Here is a 15013-nt window from a genome sequence, read left to right on the forward strand (position 1 = left end):
ATTTTGAAACAAAAGAAGATAAAGACTTAATATTCCAGAATGGGCCCTATTTCATGGATTCAAGAGGATTATATCTCAACAAGTGGACTCCGGACTTCTATCCCGAGTTGGACATACCGAGCGTTGTTCCTGTTTGGGTCCGGCTTCCTCACCTTCCTCTTCACTGCTGGGGAGATGAATCAGTTCGAGCTATTGGGAATGTTGTAGGAAAATACATCGATCGCAGTGAACCTAAGGACAACATGCAGGCCTGTGCTCGCATTTGTGTAGAAGTCGATCTGGGCAAAGGACTGCCATAAGCCATCAAACTCAAGGTAGACGATTGGACTCACATTCAACAATTAGATTACGAGCAGATCCCATTCAAGTGCAAGGTATGTCATGAATATGGCCATTTTGCTAATCGTTGTACTAAACTAGTAGATGTAGACAATACTCCGCAAGAAGAGCAATGGAAAACAATGAAGAAAAAGAAAGTTGCCCCTAATCCCAAGCCAAATCCTGAAGCTAGTCCTTCTTCTCGTATGCCTCCCATTCCTCCATCCTCCTCATCCCTCCCTAATCCTAATCGCCAGCCAGATCCTCAACCCTCTTCTCCTTCCTCCAACCCCTTCCACATCCTCTCCCCTCCTGAAGATATTCCTACCCCCGTGGTCCAATCCGATCCCTCAGAATCCCCTCTCCCTCTGATTATCTCCTCCTCCCTCCTGCCTGACCCACCCCCATCCAAAATCACTAGAAGCAACTCAAAGGAGCATGGTGCAACTCTCGACAATCAAAAGAAAAACGGACCAGGAAGGAAATCAGCTAAACAACACAGAGATGAAAATGCCCAGAAGGATATAGCAATGGGCATCCAGAACCCCATAGAGTCCTACATCTTAGGACAAATAGACAAAGATTCAGTAAACAAGGAGCAGGGAGGGCAAGCATCCCTCTGCAATCCTCATTTGAAATGATGAAAGTCCTCTCATGGAATAGCAGGGGACTAGGGCACCCCTCCAAAACAAATGCCTTAAAAGACCTAATAAATCAAGAGAAACCAGAAGTTGTATTAGTACAAGAAACAAAGCAGGGACAACTAGAAATGAGCAAAATCATTGCACAACATAAGCAGTATAAAGGATGTGCTTGTGAATCAAGAGGAGCCTCTGGGGGAATTGCAACGCTCTGGAACCAAAACATTTGGAGTAACACAGCAGAAACAATAAATCAGCACTGGATAAAGACCGTTTTGAAGAGCAATTCAAGTAACCAACAGATAGTTATTTACAATGTATATGCACCAAACCATTATAGAGATAAGGAGCAATGCTGGGACTCCCTCAGTGAAAATATAGCTGAAGAAGATAATAGCAACATTATTCTGGGGGGAGATTTAAATCTCATTTTGCACTCCAATGAGAAACGAGGAGGTTGTTTCTCCCCAGATCCCTATAGAAATCAGCTGGAGGCTATAATGCAGGATGGTGATCTTGTTGATGTAGTTCCTAAAAACCGCAAATTCACCTGGAATAATCGTAGGTTGGGGAAAACAACATTATGGAAAGACTGGACAGAATTCTGGTGAACGTAACCCTCCTATCCACCTACTCTGCTGCTTATGCCTCCATCCACCCCTTCACAGCCTCAGATCACTACCCCACCTCATTGACCCTTGAAACCCACTGCCCTTTGGGGCCTCTCCCCTTCAAATACAACTCGTTGTGGAACGAAAATGCAACAGCTAAAGATCTTATCCAACATACCTGGCGACAACACATTGAAGGATCGTCGGGTTATATTTGGGAAAGCAAAATTAAAAGTGTAAAACATGCTCTTAAGGATTGGGCAAAAACCTACTACAAAGAGCCGGAAAAGGAGAAAAGAGAGACAAAAGCCAAGTTAGAGGAACTCCATAGCACAATGGAAAAGCAAGGATACCAGCAGGCAGATAAAAATCATGAAGACAACCTTTACAGCCAGCTTTATCGCATTAAAAGAGAAGAGGAGCAGAAATGGAGAATCAAGTCGAGGCAGCTATGGTTGAAGGGCGGGGACAGAAACACGACCTTTTTCCATAAGCAAACCACAGTCCAGAAAATTAGAAACAACATTACCTCTATCATAGATAGTGAAGGAAATCAGCAAATCAGCCAAGGTGCTATCAAACAAGCTGCTTCAGATCATTATAGAGAACTCCTAACTGAAAATGGAGAAGAAGAAGATTACGCAGACCTTTTACAATATCTGCTGAATAAGATCACTGCTGAAATAAATGAAAGTCTGAACAAAGAGATAGAGGAAGAAGAAATAAGAGGAGCCATCTGGGCCCTCCAGCCAGACAAAGCACCTGGCCCGGATGGCTTTCCAATTTGCTTCTATAGAGCTCATTGGGAAACTATTAAAAAAGACCTCATCAAAATGATGAAATGGATTCAACGTAAAAAGAAAATGGGAGGCTACACAAATTCCACCCACCTAGCCCTTATTCCCAAGGAGAGCCGACCCACCAACTTCTCCCGTTTCTGGCCTATATCTCTTTGCAACTCCTCTTATAAAATCTTTACTAAAGTTTTAGCAACCCGCCTCAAGCCTCTGCTTCCTTCGATTATCTCTGAAAACCAAGGTGGGTTTATGGCCAATAGGCAAATATCAGACTCCATTCTCCTTGTTCAAGAAGCAATTCACTCCAGCCATTCCAGGAACGAAAAGGGATTCATCCTGAAGCTGGATTTGGCTAATGCCTTTGATAGGGTCAGGCACTCCTTTCTTATTGTTGTTCTCCAAAAAATGGGCTTTGCTGCTCCCTTTCTTGAACTCATCAAAGCTTGTATCATGGGACCTTGGATCTCCCCCCTTGTTAATGGCAGGCCTGGTCCTCCTTTTCAATCTTCGAGAGGGCTGAGGCAAGGCTGCCCTCTATCCCCTTACCTGTTTATCTTGATGGTTGAATCTTTCAGTAGTGCTCTCGACCACAAGAGACGAGCTGGCCTCATTACTGGCATAAAGTATGAAAATGGAGTCAAAAACATTAACCACTCCCAATTTGCTGATGACACCTTGTTAATAGGAGGAGCGTCTGTTACAATTGCTCGACGGTTTAAAGCTCTTCTGGACAAATATATGAGCTATTCAGGAGGCATGATCAATCATCTAAAAAGTTGCATATATGGTTGGCATGCCTCAACCCAAACTCTTCATAATATAGCCAACATTTTTGGGGTTCCTTGCAAGCTAAATTGGGACCATTTCAACTATCTGGGAATGCCTGTGAGCATAGGACCCATAAGAGCTGAAATCTGGGATACAACTCTTGATAAACTAAAGAGAAAAGTACAGCAGTGGGGATCTACTTGGCTTAATCCGGCAGGTCGACTGGTCCTCCTCAAATCTGGTCTCTCATCTCTTCCGCTTTACCAATTCACTCTTATGCAAGCTCCAGCCACTTTCCATAACAAAATGGAAAGTATCCTCCAACATTTCCTCTGGCAAGGGGGGAAAATGAAAAAAAGAAGTTTAACTTGGTTAGCTGGAAGCAAGTTATCCAACGTCAGGACTGTGGAGGACTTGGAATCAGATCACCTAAACTCACAAACTTAGCTTTTGGAGGTAATATTGTGTGGAGATTAATTGGTGAACAGCAAGCATGGTGGAAAAGAGTTCTTGAAGCCAAATATCTCAGCAGCCCAAGGCAGCAACTTTTAGACTGCGAAATTCCCACCAGAAGCAGTTCAAAAGTTTGGAAACTTTGCAAAAAAGTTATCCCCTTTATGGCACAAAATATCTCCAAAGTTCCCAAGGGTGGCAGCAGTGTCAAAATTGGAGCAGACAAGATTATGGGGAACCAGCCTATCAGCAGCCAACCAGGTACGGATCAAATTCTCCTCTTCCTACACAACAAAGGAATACATTATCTGGATCAAATTTCGCAATGGGACATAAATTCGCAGACTTGGAAGGGATGGAGCTTCCCTCCCATTCCCAGAAATCTCAAGAAGAGCGTTGACAGTCTTCAGATTCATCTCCACAGCATTGCACCTATCATAAAAAATGGCATTGACAGTTTTCGTTGGGATCCCACAGGTTCTAGTTACACAATTCAAGCTAGCCACCATTACTTGTGCAGTAGGGACTATCCTGCTCCTCCTTGGACGCACTGGAAAACTGTTTGGAAGTCTGAGACCATCCCCAAAATAAATTTTTTCATCTGGACCCTTTTAAAAGGGAAAATCCTTACCGCTGAAAATTTGCAAAAGAGGGGAATAGCTGGGCCCTCCCGATCCCCAAACTGTCAAGGGGCAGAAGAAACTATCCAGCACCTTTTCATCACATGTCCCTTTGCAATCTCTTGCTGGAATGGAATCTCCCCTACTGGCCCTCCCCCTTGGAACCCCCAACATTCCATTGGTGAGATTCTAAGCCTCTGGAAGAAGAGTTACCCTTGGCAGCATAAGAAGAACAACATAGTTAAAAGGGTGTGGGATGCTCTTCCCTATGCCCTTCTGTGGAAAATTTGGCTTGCAAGGAATCACAAGATCTTTAGAGACAAGGAGACCATCACAAGGCAACTATGCAGCAAAGCTAAAAGTTTAACGCTAGAAACCATTTCTGCTAAGAACCAAAGAAAATTGATGTTGCCGGCCTCTGTGTAGAAGAAAGAGACTTTATTGGCAGCTTGATAGACAACAACAGGGACATTCAAACAACAAACATTGACAGCCACCATTCCAACACTCCCAGTCACAATTGGAAAATTAGAGTCAAACATGAAGAATTCTCAGAATGGCTCCGAAACAGTAATTCCCATTCCCTCTTCTTTGATGGAGCCTCTAAATCCAATCCTGGAGCGGCAGGTGCAGGTGGAGTCATTTATAATCCTAGTGGAAATATCATAACCACCTTCGAGTGGGGATTGGGATCTCTATCTAACAACAGGGCAGAAGCGCTTGCTCTCTATCAAGGACTAAAACAACTGCAAAAGCTTGGTATCAGTAAAGCGATGGTCTTTGGAGACTCTGCCACCATTATTAGTCTCATGATCAGTAATCGTAAGGCTTCCAACATCTTCATCCAACAAACAATAAGCAGGTGCCAAGCTCTAAACCACCAAAACTGGGATCTACAATTTTACCATGTGCTCCACGCCTTCAACAAAGAAGCTGACAAATGTGCCAACCAAGCGTGCAGCAGATCCGAAGGAAATCTCATCTACAACAATGTAGAATTCCAACATCATTTACCTTGAATTTTTTCTCATCGCCTGTGACAGTATATTCGAATCTGATCCCTACAGCAAACTCAAGAAATTTCCTGACAGGATCCAGCGCCATCCCTTCTTTGCCAAATCTCCGTCAGCGATTTTTTCTCTGCCCTTCAATCCCACCGCCAAACGTGCGCTTTCGATCTTTGGTCGATCCCGTGTCTCCCGTGACTATTCCCTTCTTCCCCCCGTGACTTCGTCCTGCCTAACCTGTGGTCCGCTCTCCTTAAATCCGACTCCCCTTCTGGATATCAGCATTCAAAAGTTGTGGTCCCGATCCCTTGCGTTTTTTCTTTGTCCCCTGTTCAACAGAATCCCCCAGCGCTCTACCGCTTCCGCTCTCTTCTCCCATCCCCGCTGCTCCTCTGCTCCTTCCTTTTGTATCCTCATCAGCGCAAGTCCTTCTTGCCCTCCCTTATTTTCCCCAGAAGCTTATCTCCTTCACTATCCTGATCCACAGAACGATTCTAGTCCTGGCTCTATTTCTGTTCCAAGCTCCGAATTAGTCCCTTCGTTTTTTAGCAGGCCCTCTTTTTTCACTCGAGGCAACAGGACAACATTCATAACTCAAAAGATGGCACGGAGTGAAGATTGCCTACACTGCGTAGACCTCCAGGCGGAGTTGGAACAAATTAGAGCACACCAAAGAATTCTGGACTCCAAAATCGACTCACATGCCCGGATGACCAACGAAAAATATGAAGCAGACCTCAATCTCTTCCTCCACAGGGTCTCCTCGCTCCAGGAACAGTTCAACGAACTAGCCAATAGATGCAGCCACGCTCAAGAGTCAATTGACATCCTCAAATACATGCTGGAGAAACGTAATGCGCCCAGCACTAGCTCATCAAGCTTCAAGAATGCTGAAGCTGACAGCAAACCAGATGAATCAACAGCTCGCCATATCAGCCATATCAATATAGACTAAGATGTATTGCAGATGCTGTTTTCTATTATTTCAATTTGTTAGAATCTACACTTGCTCATGTTTTCCACAAGTCAGAAATGACAAAAGCTTAGGAGAATTTTTGTATCGCAAACCCCTCCTAGCTTCGCCTACGGGCCTCAAAATCATGTATCTCAGGAGCTTAGTCTCCCAAATCTTTTTGGAATATAAATAGCAGCCGATTATGTTAAAAAAAAAAAAGATAGAGAATGCTCTCTTCGAACAATACCTGCTAAACGAGTAAAAGCAAATGAACCTTAAACCTCTTCGGATAACAAGAATCCCAATGAAGCTTTTGATCTCGTGAACAAGCATGTGCACCAGTGTGCCAAAATGTAGAGTGAATCTTTATGGTTCTGATATCATGAAAACCCAGGGATAACCATATACCATATTAAACCAGATTTGCTGACATTTACAGCAAACAGGCGAACCAAAATAGTTCTCTATTATATTAAGAAAAAAGGATCACAATGGATATAAAAAGTCGTTGGCCAATAGTTACACCATGTGGATAAGATAATTCTCCAAATCTGGAAATTCTCAATCTTATTTCATGCATAGTAAAAATTAAAAACATGCTGACTACTACATGCATAACTGCAAACTAACACGCAAACGATGCCAACCTAAGCTAACCTAACAGATCCCAGTGCTTGTCAATTTTAAGTGAGAGTGGGCCAGGTTTATTATAAAGGTATTGTTGTGCACTTATGCCACCAGAAAGCAGAAATTGCTCCCTTTACACTTTATCAATGAATGGAGCAGTTAATCAGTCCTAAATGTCATTCATTTTATGATACATTTGGTTCGAACTTCAATGTCTAGCCATTTATGTAATAGCGTTGTCAAGGATGTTTTTATTTCATTCGCTTCCATTTTAATATTATTACTTCTGGTTAGAGTGAGGGAGGGAGCTGAATTACATGCATATTAGAGCACTAAGCATGTGAAGAAAGTCAGTGTTGATTGAGAAGCTCTGCAATAGGGCCATTGGGCCAAGTTCAGAGAAGGAGAAAGCTGAGGAAGCCTATAAAGGAGATGCTATATTGTATGGAGACTATTACGAATGAAGTCTTGCACAGACAGTTGTCTTCATAGAAGAAGAGAATCTTCCATTTGCTGCAGCTGAACATGCCCAGAATCCTGTAATGTAGTGGTTTCCTGTTTTTTCTTACTGTTTTAATATGTGGACTGTTATGGTACTGCTAGCAAATTGCGTTGGCTTTTGAATCATTTATATTGCTTTTGTATATGGATGGATATGGTACCATTTTAAATTATGATAAATATTACCCACAAAAAGTGGGTGGTAATTTATATGAGAAACTTTTCTCTTCCTTGGACAGCCAGCCAACCAGTGTTAGTTTCTGTAGCATCAGAGGTGTTCTAGTCTCAAAAATTTGCGAAGAGGCTAAAACACATGAGATCTATATAACCCATAAATCATTTATGGAAATTCCACTTAGAATTAGATTACTAGCCAATTTTTTAAATATTTCCTAAGTCTAAACTTAGAGAAAGAAGTTAATTAATCAAAATTAATTGAGATAAGGTGAGAATCATCTAGAAACTCGCACGGATTGACTCCAATATGATCTTGGCCCTTGATTAAGATTTAATCTTGGCTGTTGGAGATCCAACAGAGGATTATAAGAAGTCGATGGATAGATGGAGTATACACTGGTGAGAACCACAGAGTTTGATTTCCTTGGAGAGTTCGATTTTCTAGAGAGCCAACAATGTTGGAAGAGTTCGAGCTTCAATAGGGACGCAGAGACAACGATGAGCAGGGAAGGTTAGGCCAGAGGAAGTTTTCCAGATCTAGTAAAGTGCATTGTAGATAAAGGCCAAAATTTCTCCAGGAGGCAACATAGAGGCTTCATTAGGCAGTTCGATTTGCTGAGGAAAGAAGACGTTTTCAGTTCCAGAGGCCAGACAGAGGTTCCAAAGTGTCGGAGAAGTGTTTTCCCAGTCAGTAGCAGGCAGGATGACTTGATTAGCAGTTGATTCAGGTAACATGTGTGGCAGGTAGCTTTAGGTTGACATAGAGCCTGCGCAGACCCAAATGGACTACTTGCTTTTTAGTGGTAGTCAAGTGTCGGGATTGCTCGGAGTGAGGGTAATTTCCCTCTAGATATTTTTTGATAGTATTTTGTCTGCAGAATTGCCAGTTTTCGGCATCCAAATTGCACTCAAAATTTCTCACCGCTACATAATAAAAGAAAACCTTAGTTACTGCATTGGTTTTCCCGAGTTGGGTTTTTCTGGGGACAATTGTCCAAAAATAACTGTGTTAATTTTGATGTGTGTGTGCTAGCATATTTCTCAGTTTTCAGTTTATCTTCCACAAAATTTAATTTGGTGAAAATTGCAGTAGAGAATTATTCGTTGTTTGTGTGGGCAAATAAATTGTTAATTAATTTACAATTAGGAGAATAATTTCCAGTTGTTGCAATAGAAGTTAAAATTTTCACATGGTATCAGAGCGAGGTTCAGATCAGTAGCTCAAAGATGAAGAGGGAGAAATTCGTTGTTCAGAGGGAGCAACAGTACAATTTTTCCCAGGGATTACGCAGACCCTAGCTAGAGCAGAAATTTGATTTCCAGTTGCGGCAGGCAGGAAAAGTTCAAATTGCTCAAGCATAACTCTAGTAGGAATAGATAAAGCCGGGAAGTAATTCCTGAAAGCAACACAGTTGAATCATTGAACAAAATTGAGCAGAAGAGGAAGAGCAATTGCACATAGTGGGAGATTTCTCTTAGAGGGTTTCTAGCCAAGAAATCCGATTTTCCCAATTGCAGATTGACAGTAGCTATGAGTAGATCTTCTCACTCCAGAAGGGAGTGCAAGTAGCAGATTCAACAGCCGAGCAAAGGAAGAGGGAGTTTCCAGACCAGATTCTAGATGGCCATAACAGGGCTCAGAGATCAAGACAGATTGGACAATGCCTCCAACTATGTCATTTGGAAGGGTAGAATGTCCTTTCTCCTTGATGAACATGGTCTGAAGACCTATTCAGAAAACGTGGTAGTAGTACCCCAGGATGTGGATCAACTGAAGGAGTACAAAAAAGAAATTGCGAAGGTGAAGCAGATGATCTTGGATGGAGTTCGAGATCATATAGTCTCACATGTAGTTGGCAAGAATACAATCAATGAGACATGAGATGTTCTCTCCACGCTATATCAAAGCTCTTTCGAGCAACAAAAGATGTTTCTCCATGAGAAGCTGAGAAGCATAAGGATGCAAAAGGGTGAGAGCATGGACCACTTCCTCATTAGGATTCAAGAGGTTCGGGATCAACTATCAGCCACTGGGGAGGTGCCCCAACCCATAGAGCTTATACGATTGGCACTAAACAGTGTCTCGGAGGACTGACAAGTGTTTGTCCAAATTATCTTAGGTAGAGATACTTTGCCTGGATGGGAGAAAATGTGGGCCGATTTGCAGCAGGAAGAGTTGAGGCGAGCTCTAGTAAAGAGCAACATCAACAGAGATAACATCAAGGGCATGAAAATTGAGAAGGAAGAGGAAAGTGTGGCCCTACCATCGAAGGGTCCCAGTTAGGGACAGGGGGAAAGGAAGAAGAAAAAGACCTATCAAAGGTCAAGTGCTTCAGATGTGGTGAACTTGGTCACTACAGTACGCATTGTCCTCTCAGGAAGAAGAACAAGACAAAGAATCATGACCAGGCGACGACGTTTGCTGAGATCGACAAACTGTCCCCCAGGATGGAGGAAGAATTTGCAATGTTTGCAGCCATACCTCCAAAAGAGAGGTGGGGCGATATGGAGTTGTAGTCCTAGAAAGTTGCAGACATGGGCAGGGTTCATTGAGGTGTCCTCCTCATGGATCATAACATTGCTATGGGGGCCCACAATATTCAGTAGCAGGATGGATCAATGTTAGTGATGCAATCAAGTTCTCGAGTGATAATAGCAGACTAGTAGCAGTCATGAGCTAAGGAGCGTAGTGCAGTGTTCGCAGTAGTGCAGAGTGGCACAATGCAGAGTCAACAACAATGCAAATTTTTCAATGGACAGTGTAGAGGCTAATAGCAGTCAGAGTCTTGAGAGACAAATGCATCATATTGAACACAATTGATTCAGTGTTTAGGACGCTTCTCAATTTCAGTAGTTGCAGTTGCAACAACAACAAATGAAAGGGAGTTGCAGTGCAGATGCAAAGTTGGCAACAATATGGCAGTGTTAGCAACAACACAAATGCATCATCAGAGTTGCACAGTGGTTTGTGGGTAGTCGCTAGACATTAACAACATGACAAAGGGTGGTATAAAGATAGGGTATTGTGGCAGAATGTGCAGCACTAGAGAGAACACCTTCCTCGCTAAGAGGGAGTGTTAGTTTTTGTAGCATCAAAGGTGTTCTAGTCTCGAAACTTTGTGGAGAGGCTAAAACACATGAGATCTCCATAAGCTAGAAATTGTTTCTGGAAATTCCACCTAAAAGTGTCTCAATTAGATTATTAACCCATTTTTTAATTATTTCCTAAGTCTAAATTTAGGTAAAGGGGTTAATTAATCAGAATTAATTGAGATAAGGTGAAAACCATTTAGAAACTCACACATATCGACTCCGATGTGATCTTGGCCCTTGATTAAGATTTAATCTTGGTCGTTGGAGGCCCAACAGAGGATTATAAGAAGAAGTCGATGGGTAGATGGAGTATACACTCGTGAAAACCACAGAGAGTTCAATTTTCTAGAGAGCCAGCAATGTTGGAAGAGTTCAAGCTTCAGTAGGGAAGCAAAGACAGAGAGGGGCAAGGACGGTGAGGCCGGAGGAAGTTTTCCAGATCCGGTGAAGTGCATTGCAGAGAAAGGCCGAAATTTCTCTAGGAGGCAATGCAGAGGCTTCATTAGGCAGTTTGATTTGCTGAGGAAGGAAGACATTTTCAGTTCCAGAGGCCGAGCAAAGGTTCTAGAGTGTCAAAGAAGCGTTTTCCCAGTGAGTGGCAGGAAGGACAACTTGATTAGCAGTTGATTCGGGTAGCACGCGTGGCAGGCAACTTCAGGTTGATGTGGAGCCTGCGCATATCCAGTTGGAAGACTTGCTTTTTAGTGACAGTCAAGTGACGGGATTGCTCGGAGTGAGGGTAATTTCCCTCTAGATAATTTTGCCAGTATTTCCTATGCAGGATTGCCAGTTTTCGGCATCCAAATTGTACTTAGAATTTCTCACTGTTGCATAATAATAAAAACCCTAAGCTACTGTGCCGATTTTCCCAAGTTGGGTTTTTCGGGGACAATTGTCGAAAAATAACTGTGTTAATTTTGATGTGTGTGCAAGCATATTTCTTAGTTTCTAGTTTATCTTCCACAAAATTTATTTTGGTGAAAATTGTAGTAGAGAATTATTCATTGTTTGTGTGGAAAAATAAATTGTTAATTAATTGACAATTAGGAGAAATATTTCCAGTCGCTGCAATAGAAGTTAAAATTGTCACGGCCAGTAGAGATATTTGATTAACACATGACATGATGGCAAGATCTATCACTTCTTGCTCCTGCCATATTTTCGTTTTTCATTTGACATTCTTTCTTTAAGGAAGGTGAGTCATCCATCATCAGGGACTTTAACCATTTTGTAATCATGTGCTTTATCTTAATGTTCTGGGCATACTAATATGGATCAAAGGGTAAACTGGATGATTGATCAATCTGCCTGTATTTTTGTTCCTTCACTTCAATTGGGAAGTTAGTCTTTGACTCAAGTTTAGTGGGACCTCCTATGGGCCCATAGGGTTTTAGGAAAAACACTTATGGGAATGATCTTATTGAAGTAGCATATCCAAGGTATTTTATACTTACCACTTTCCATTTTTCCTTTTATTTAACTCCATTCTTTGCTCTGGTGATCATTGGTTATGGGGATTGACACCTATTCATCCTTGTCCTTGCGTCTAAGTTGGAAAACTTTGTTCTCGAGATTGAGACATTTAAAAAAAAGGTAAAAACAGAAGAAAGCCACAATGAAAGAAGAGATAAAATGCAAAAGATGGCTGAGACATTTGATTAGTGTGTGGGAAAAAGCCTAGCATGAGTTCTACCCCCCCATTAGCCATCACCTAGTTCCTCGAGCACATGGTGCTCAATCTATAAAATAAACTCTTGTATTGCCCCAACCTTGGTGAATGATAAACTGACTCATCATTAAGGGGTATTAAATATTAAATCTAAAAAAGCAAGCTTGGGCTCTTGAGCTATGCAACCAAATCAAAACAAATCATAAAGAAGTAAAAGACACACCAAAGGGATGGAAAAAGCAAGGTGAAGAAATGGGTAACTCATGCCTTCATGATTGCTCTCTCTTTACATCTACACTTAGGATGTTGGACCTCCATTAGTTGGTCGCTTGGCTATGACACCTTGTGTTGAATTCATTCCCACTCCATTGCCACCATATTCACACACACCCATGGATTGATGGACTAACTTGGGACATGTCACTTTTCTTTTGGGGTTGGAAACACTTAATAGGATTATCCATCTAACCATCCCTAACATAACAAGGTAACTTGTTTATGAGACTCGATCTAGTTAGACATTTGAAGGTGAGCTTTGTGTGAAGTATACCTGTTCCCCAACAATAGGTAATGGTCCACTATGATGCATCTATGGTTATTGTACCTAATGATTGTTGATTTTCACTGGATCATGAGAGGGATTTGTTAGGTGGTTTTGTCACAATAGTAAAGAACTATTGAGATTATTGTCCTCCTTTCTCTGTACCATTGCAAAGGTCGTTTTACCCATTCCAAAGAGAGGATGTGACATTATCGATGCAACGTTGCCTATCTAGCGTAGAGCATTGAGCTACTTGATGACCCCACATGATGCTTGACTCTCTGGGGTACCCCTAGATGATGAAACGCTGAGCCGATGAAGCTTGATTGATGGCACCAGATTCAACTTGGTACCAATTATGCTTTCCATGCACACCCGGTCTCGGCGCGTTCATGTTCCAACTCATGTTTGATTCATTTCACAATACTTATGCATCATTCACCCAACTTATTCAAATGCTCACTCAAATATAATAAAATATGAGAGCACATAATCTCTCTCGAAGCACCAACTATCTCACCTGAGTTTATTCATATGTTTTTCTCCATGAAATGGGTAATTCTATTTAACTTTGAGTTTGAGTAATTGATATAAGAATTTCCACACAGAGTTACAACTTCACCTTTGAATTTAGAATGTCGCGCAATGCCCACGCCCCCTTTCTTTCAACCTTCCAATGCATCTGGTGCACGATTTCCTCAAATGCACACAACTTCAATGCTAATTTTCAACATTTGATGATTATGTCTAACATTGGATTAGATCACAACTGCAACAAGGTTTTCTACAACGTAGAACCCAAGCAATCTCCAACAATAATTCCTGTTTCCACGCTTTTCAGGTCGATCTTGAACCAGATCGCATTTTCCAAGGGAATCAAGCCTCAACTCACTCATAAAGAACAGGCGAATTATAAGTGCTGGGCGTTATTGACCAAGCTGGCACTAATTCCAGTAGCTGGGCGTTCCACTCTATAATTGGCAATCTGCATCAATGCAATAAAAATCCAACTATGCATCAACAAAACCCCAATTAATCATGCTATTCCAAATTCTAACGGCAATATCTTATTATTAGAGTCAAGTCTTCTCCATAGAACACCCTACTGTAACGATTTACACGAAAGAAGATTGGCAGATCAATTCACTGCTGGGCTAATATCTTTTTCCATAGAAATTACACTTCCTGTAGCTAATTACCAATTGAAATTTCAATTGTTTTATTCAGCGTCCTTTATAGAGGTATCCTGAGAATAGCAGATTATTATTCAACCCAAATTCACAATACAGATCCAATTTGCAACACATTTCCTTTAATGCATACAACACAACCTCGACGCAAAAATTTCCAATTATGCAATTCAACCGAATTTTACAAGATCCCTTCAATCTACCCTTCAAATTATGTATGCATGAAATCATAAAACAACACAGTATCTTCACCACATGCACATAAATTGAAACTTTATACGTAGAAAATACTGAGAATTCACTTTATTAAGAAAACTATACATATACATAGGCATAGACTCTCGATCTCCTTTTGGCCTAATCTTCTTCCAGTTGGTCATTCCCCCTACTAATGACCAGATCTTACACTAACTGGCCATCTCTCCTATTTATCACACACTCTCTTACCTATCACTCTAATGCCAGGTTACCCAAAAATAAAAAAATCCAATAACTTAGATCCACAAATCACTCAACCAACCCTATAATTTCTCTATTCCTATGATCACTCCTTGATCAAATCAAATCTATTTACATACATATCAATATCTAATGATTTTCTTGAATAAATAAATCTCAAACAAACTCCATCCACACACACTAATTCTATATTTATCTAAATTTATTACAAATTTAAAATGATTCAATATGAGGAACCCAACTTCCTCAAAATAATAATAATATCCACATAAATTAACTTGATGCTCCTATATTACCCGGATGCGGGTGCTTACACTAGTCTTTAAGATGCCTTACGCCATGCCACATGGTCGCAGGACGGCTTGCCAGCCCAGCACGCGGAGGACGGTGGAAGGTTTTGGAGGTTTAATGCACAACGCCAGTGCATTAAGTTCGTTGCAGAGTCGAAGGGACGCTGCTCTCAAGTGGTCTCAGGGTAGGAGGGACGCAACATTCATGCCAAGCATGTCTGCTCAGCGTTCAAGGCAGGATAGGAGAGGCGCCAAAGGCCATCCCCCCGTGGTAAACATGGAGGCGATTCCATATA

The 15013-nt window shown here is 41.6% G+C and overlaps 1 long non-coding RNA gene across 1 annotated transcript in view; it reads right to left on the minus strand.

Moving 5' to 3' along the window:
• Nucleotides 1-14161, minus strand: part of LOC149195686 (uncharacterized) — a 45753-nt gene extending 31592 nt beyond the window's left edge. The window contains exon 1 of the long non-coding RNA XR_016255171.1: nucleotides 13401-14161. This is a non-coding gene — a long non-coding RNA (uncharacterized LOC149195686). The remainder of the gene's footprint in view (nucleotides 1-13400) is intronic.
• Nucleotides 14162-15013: the final 852 nt, after the last annotated feature.

This window comes from Pinus tabuliformis, chromosome 2_2, assembly GCF_031772625.1.
Source record: "Pinus tabuliformis cultivar Carrire ecotype Pingquan chromosome 2_2, CPIR1, whole genome shotgun sequence".
In the NCBI taxonomy this organism is placed as follows: Eukaryota; Viridiplantae; Streptophyta; class Pinopsida; order Pinales; family Pinaceae; genus Pinus; species Pinus tabuliformis.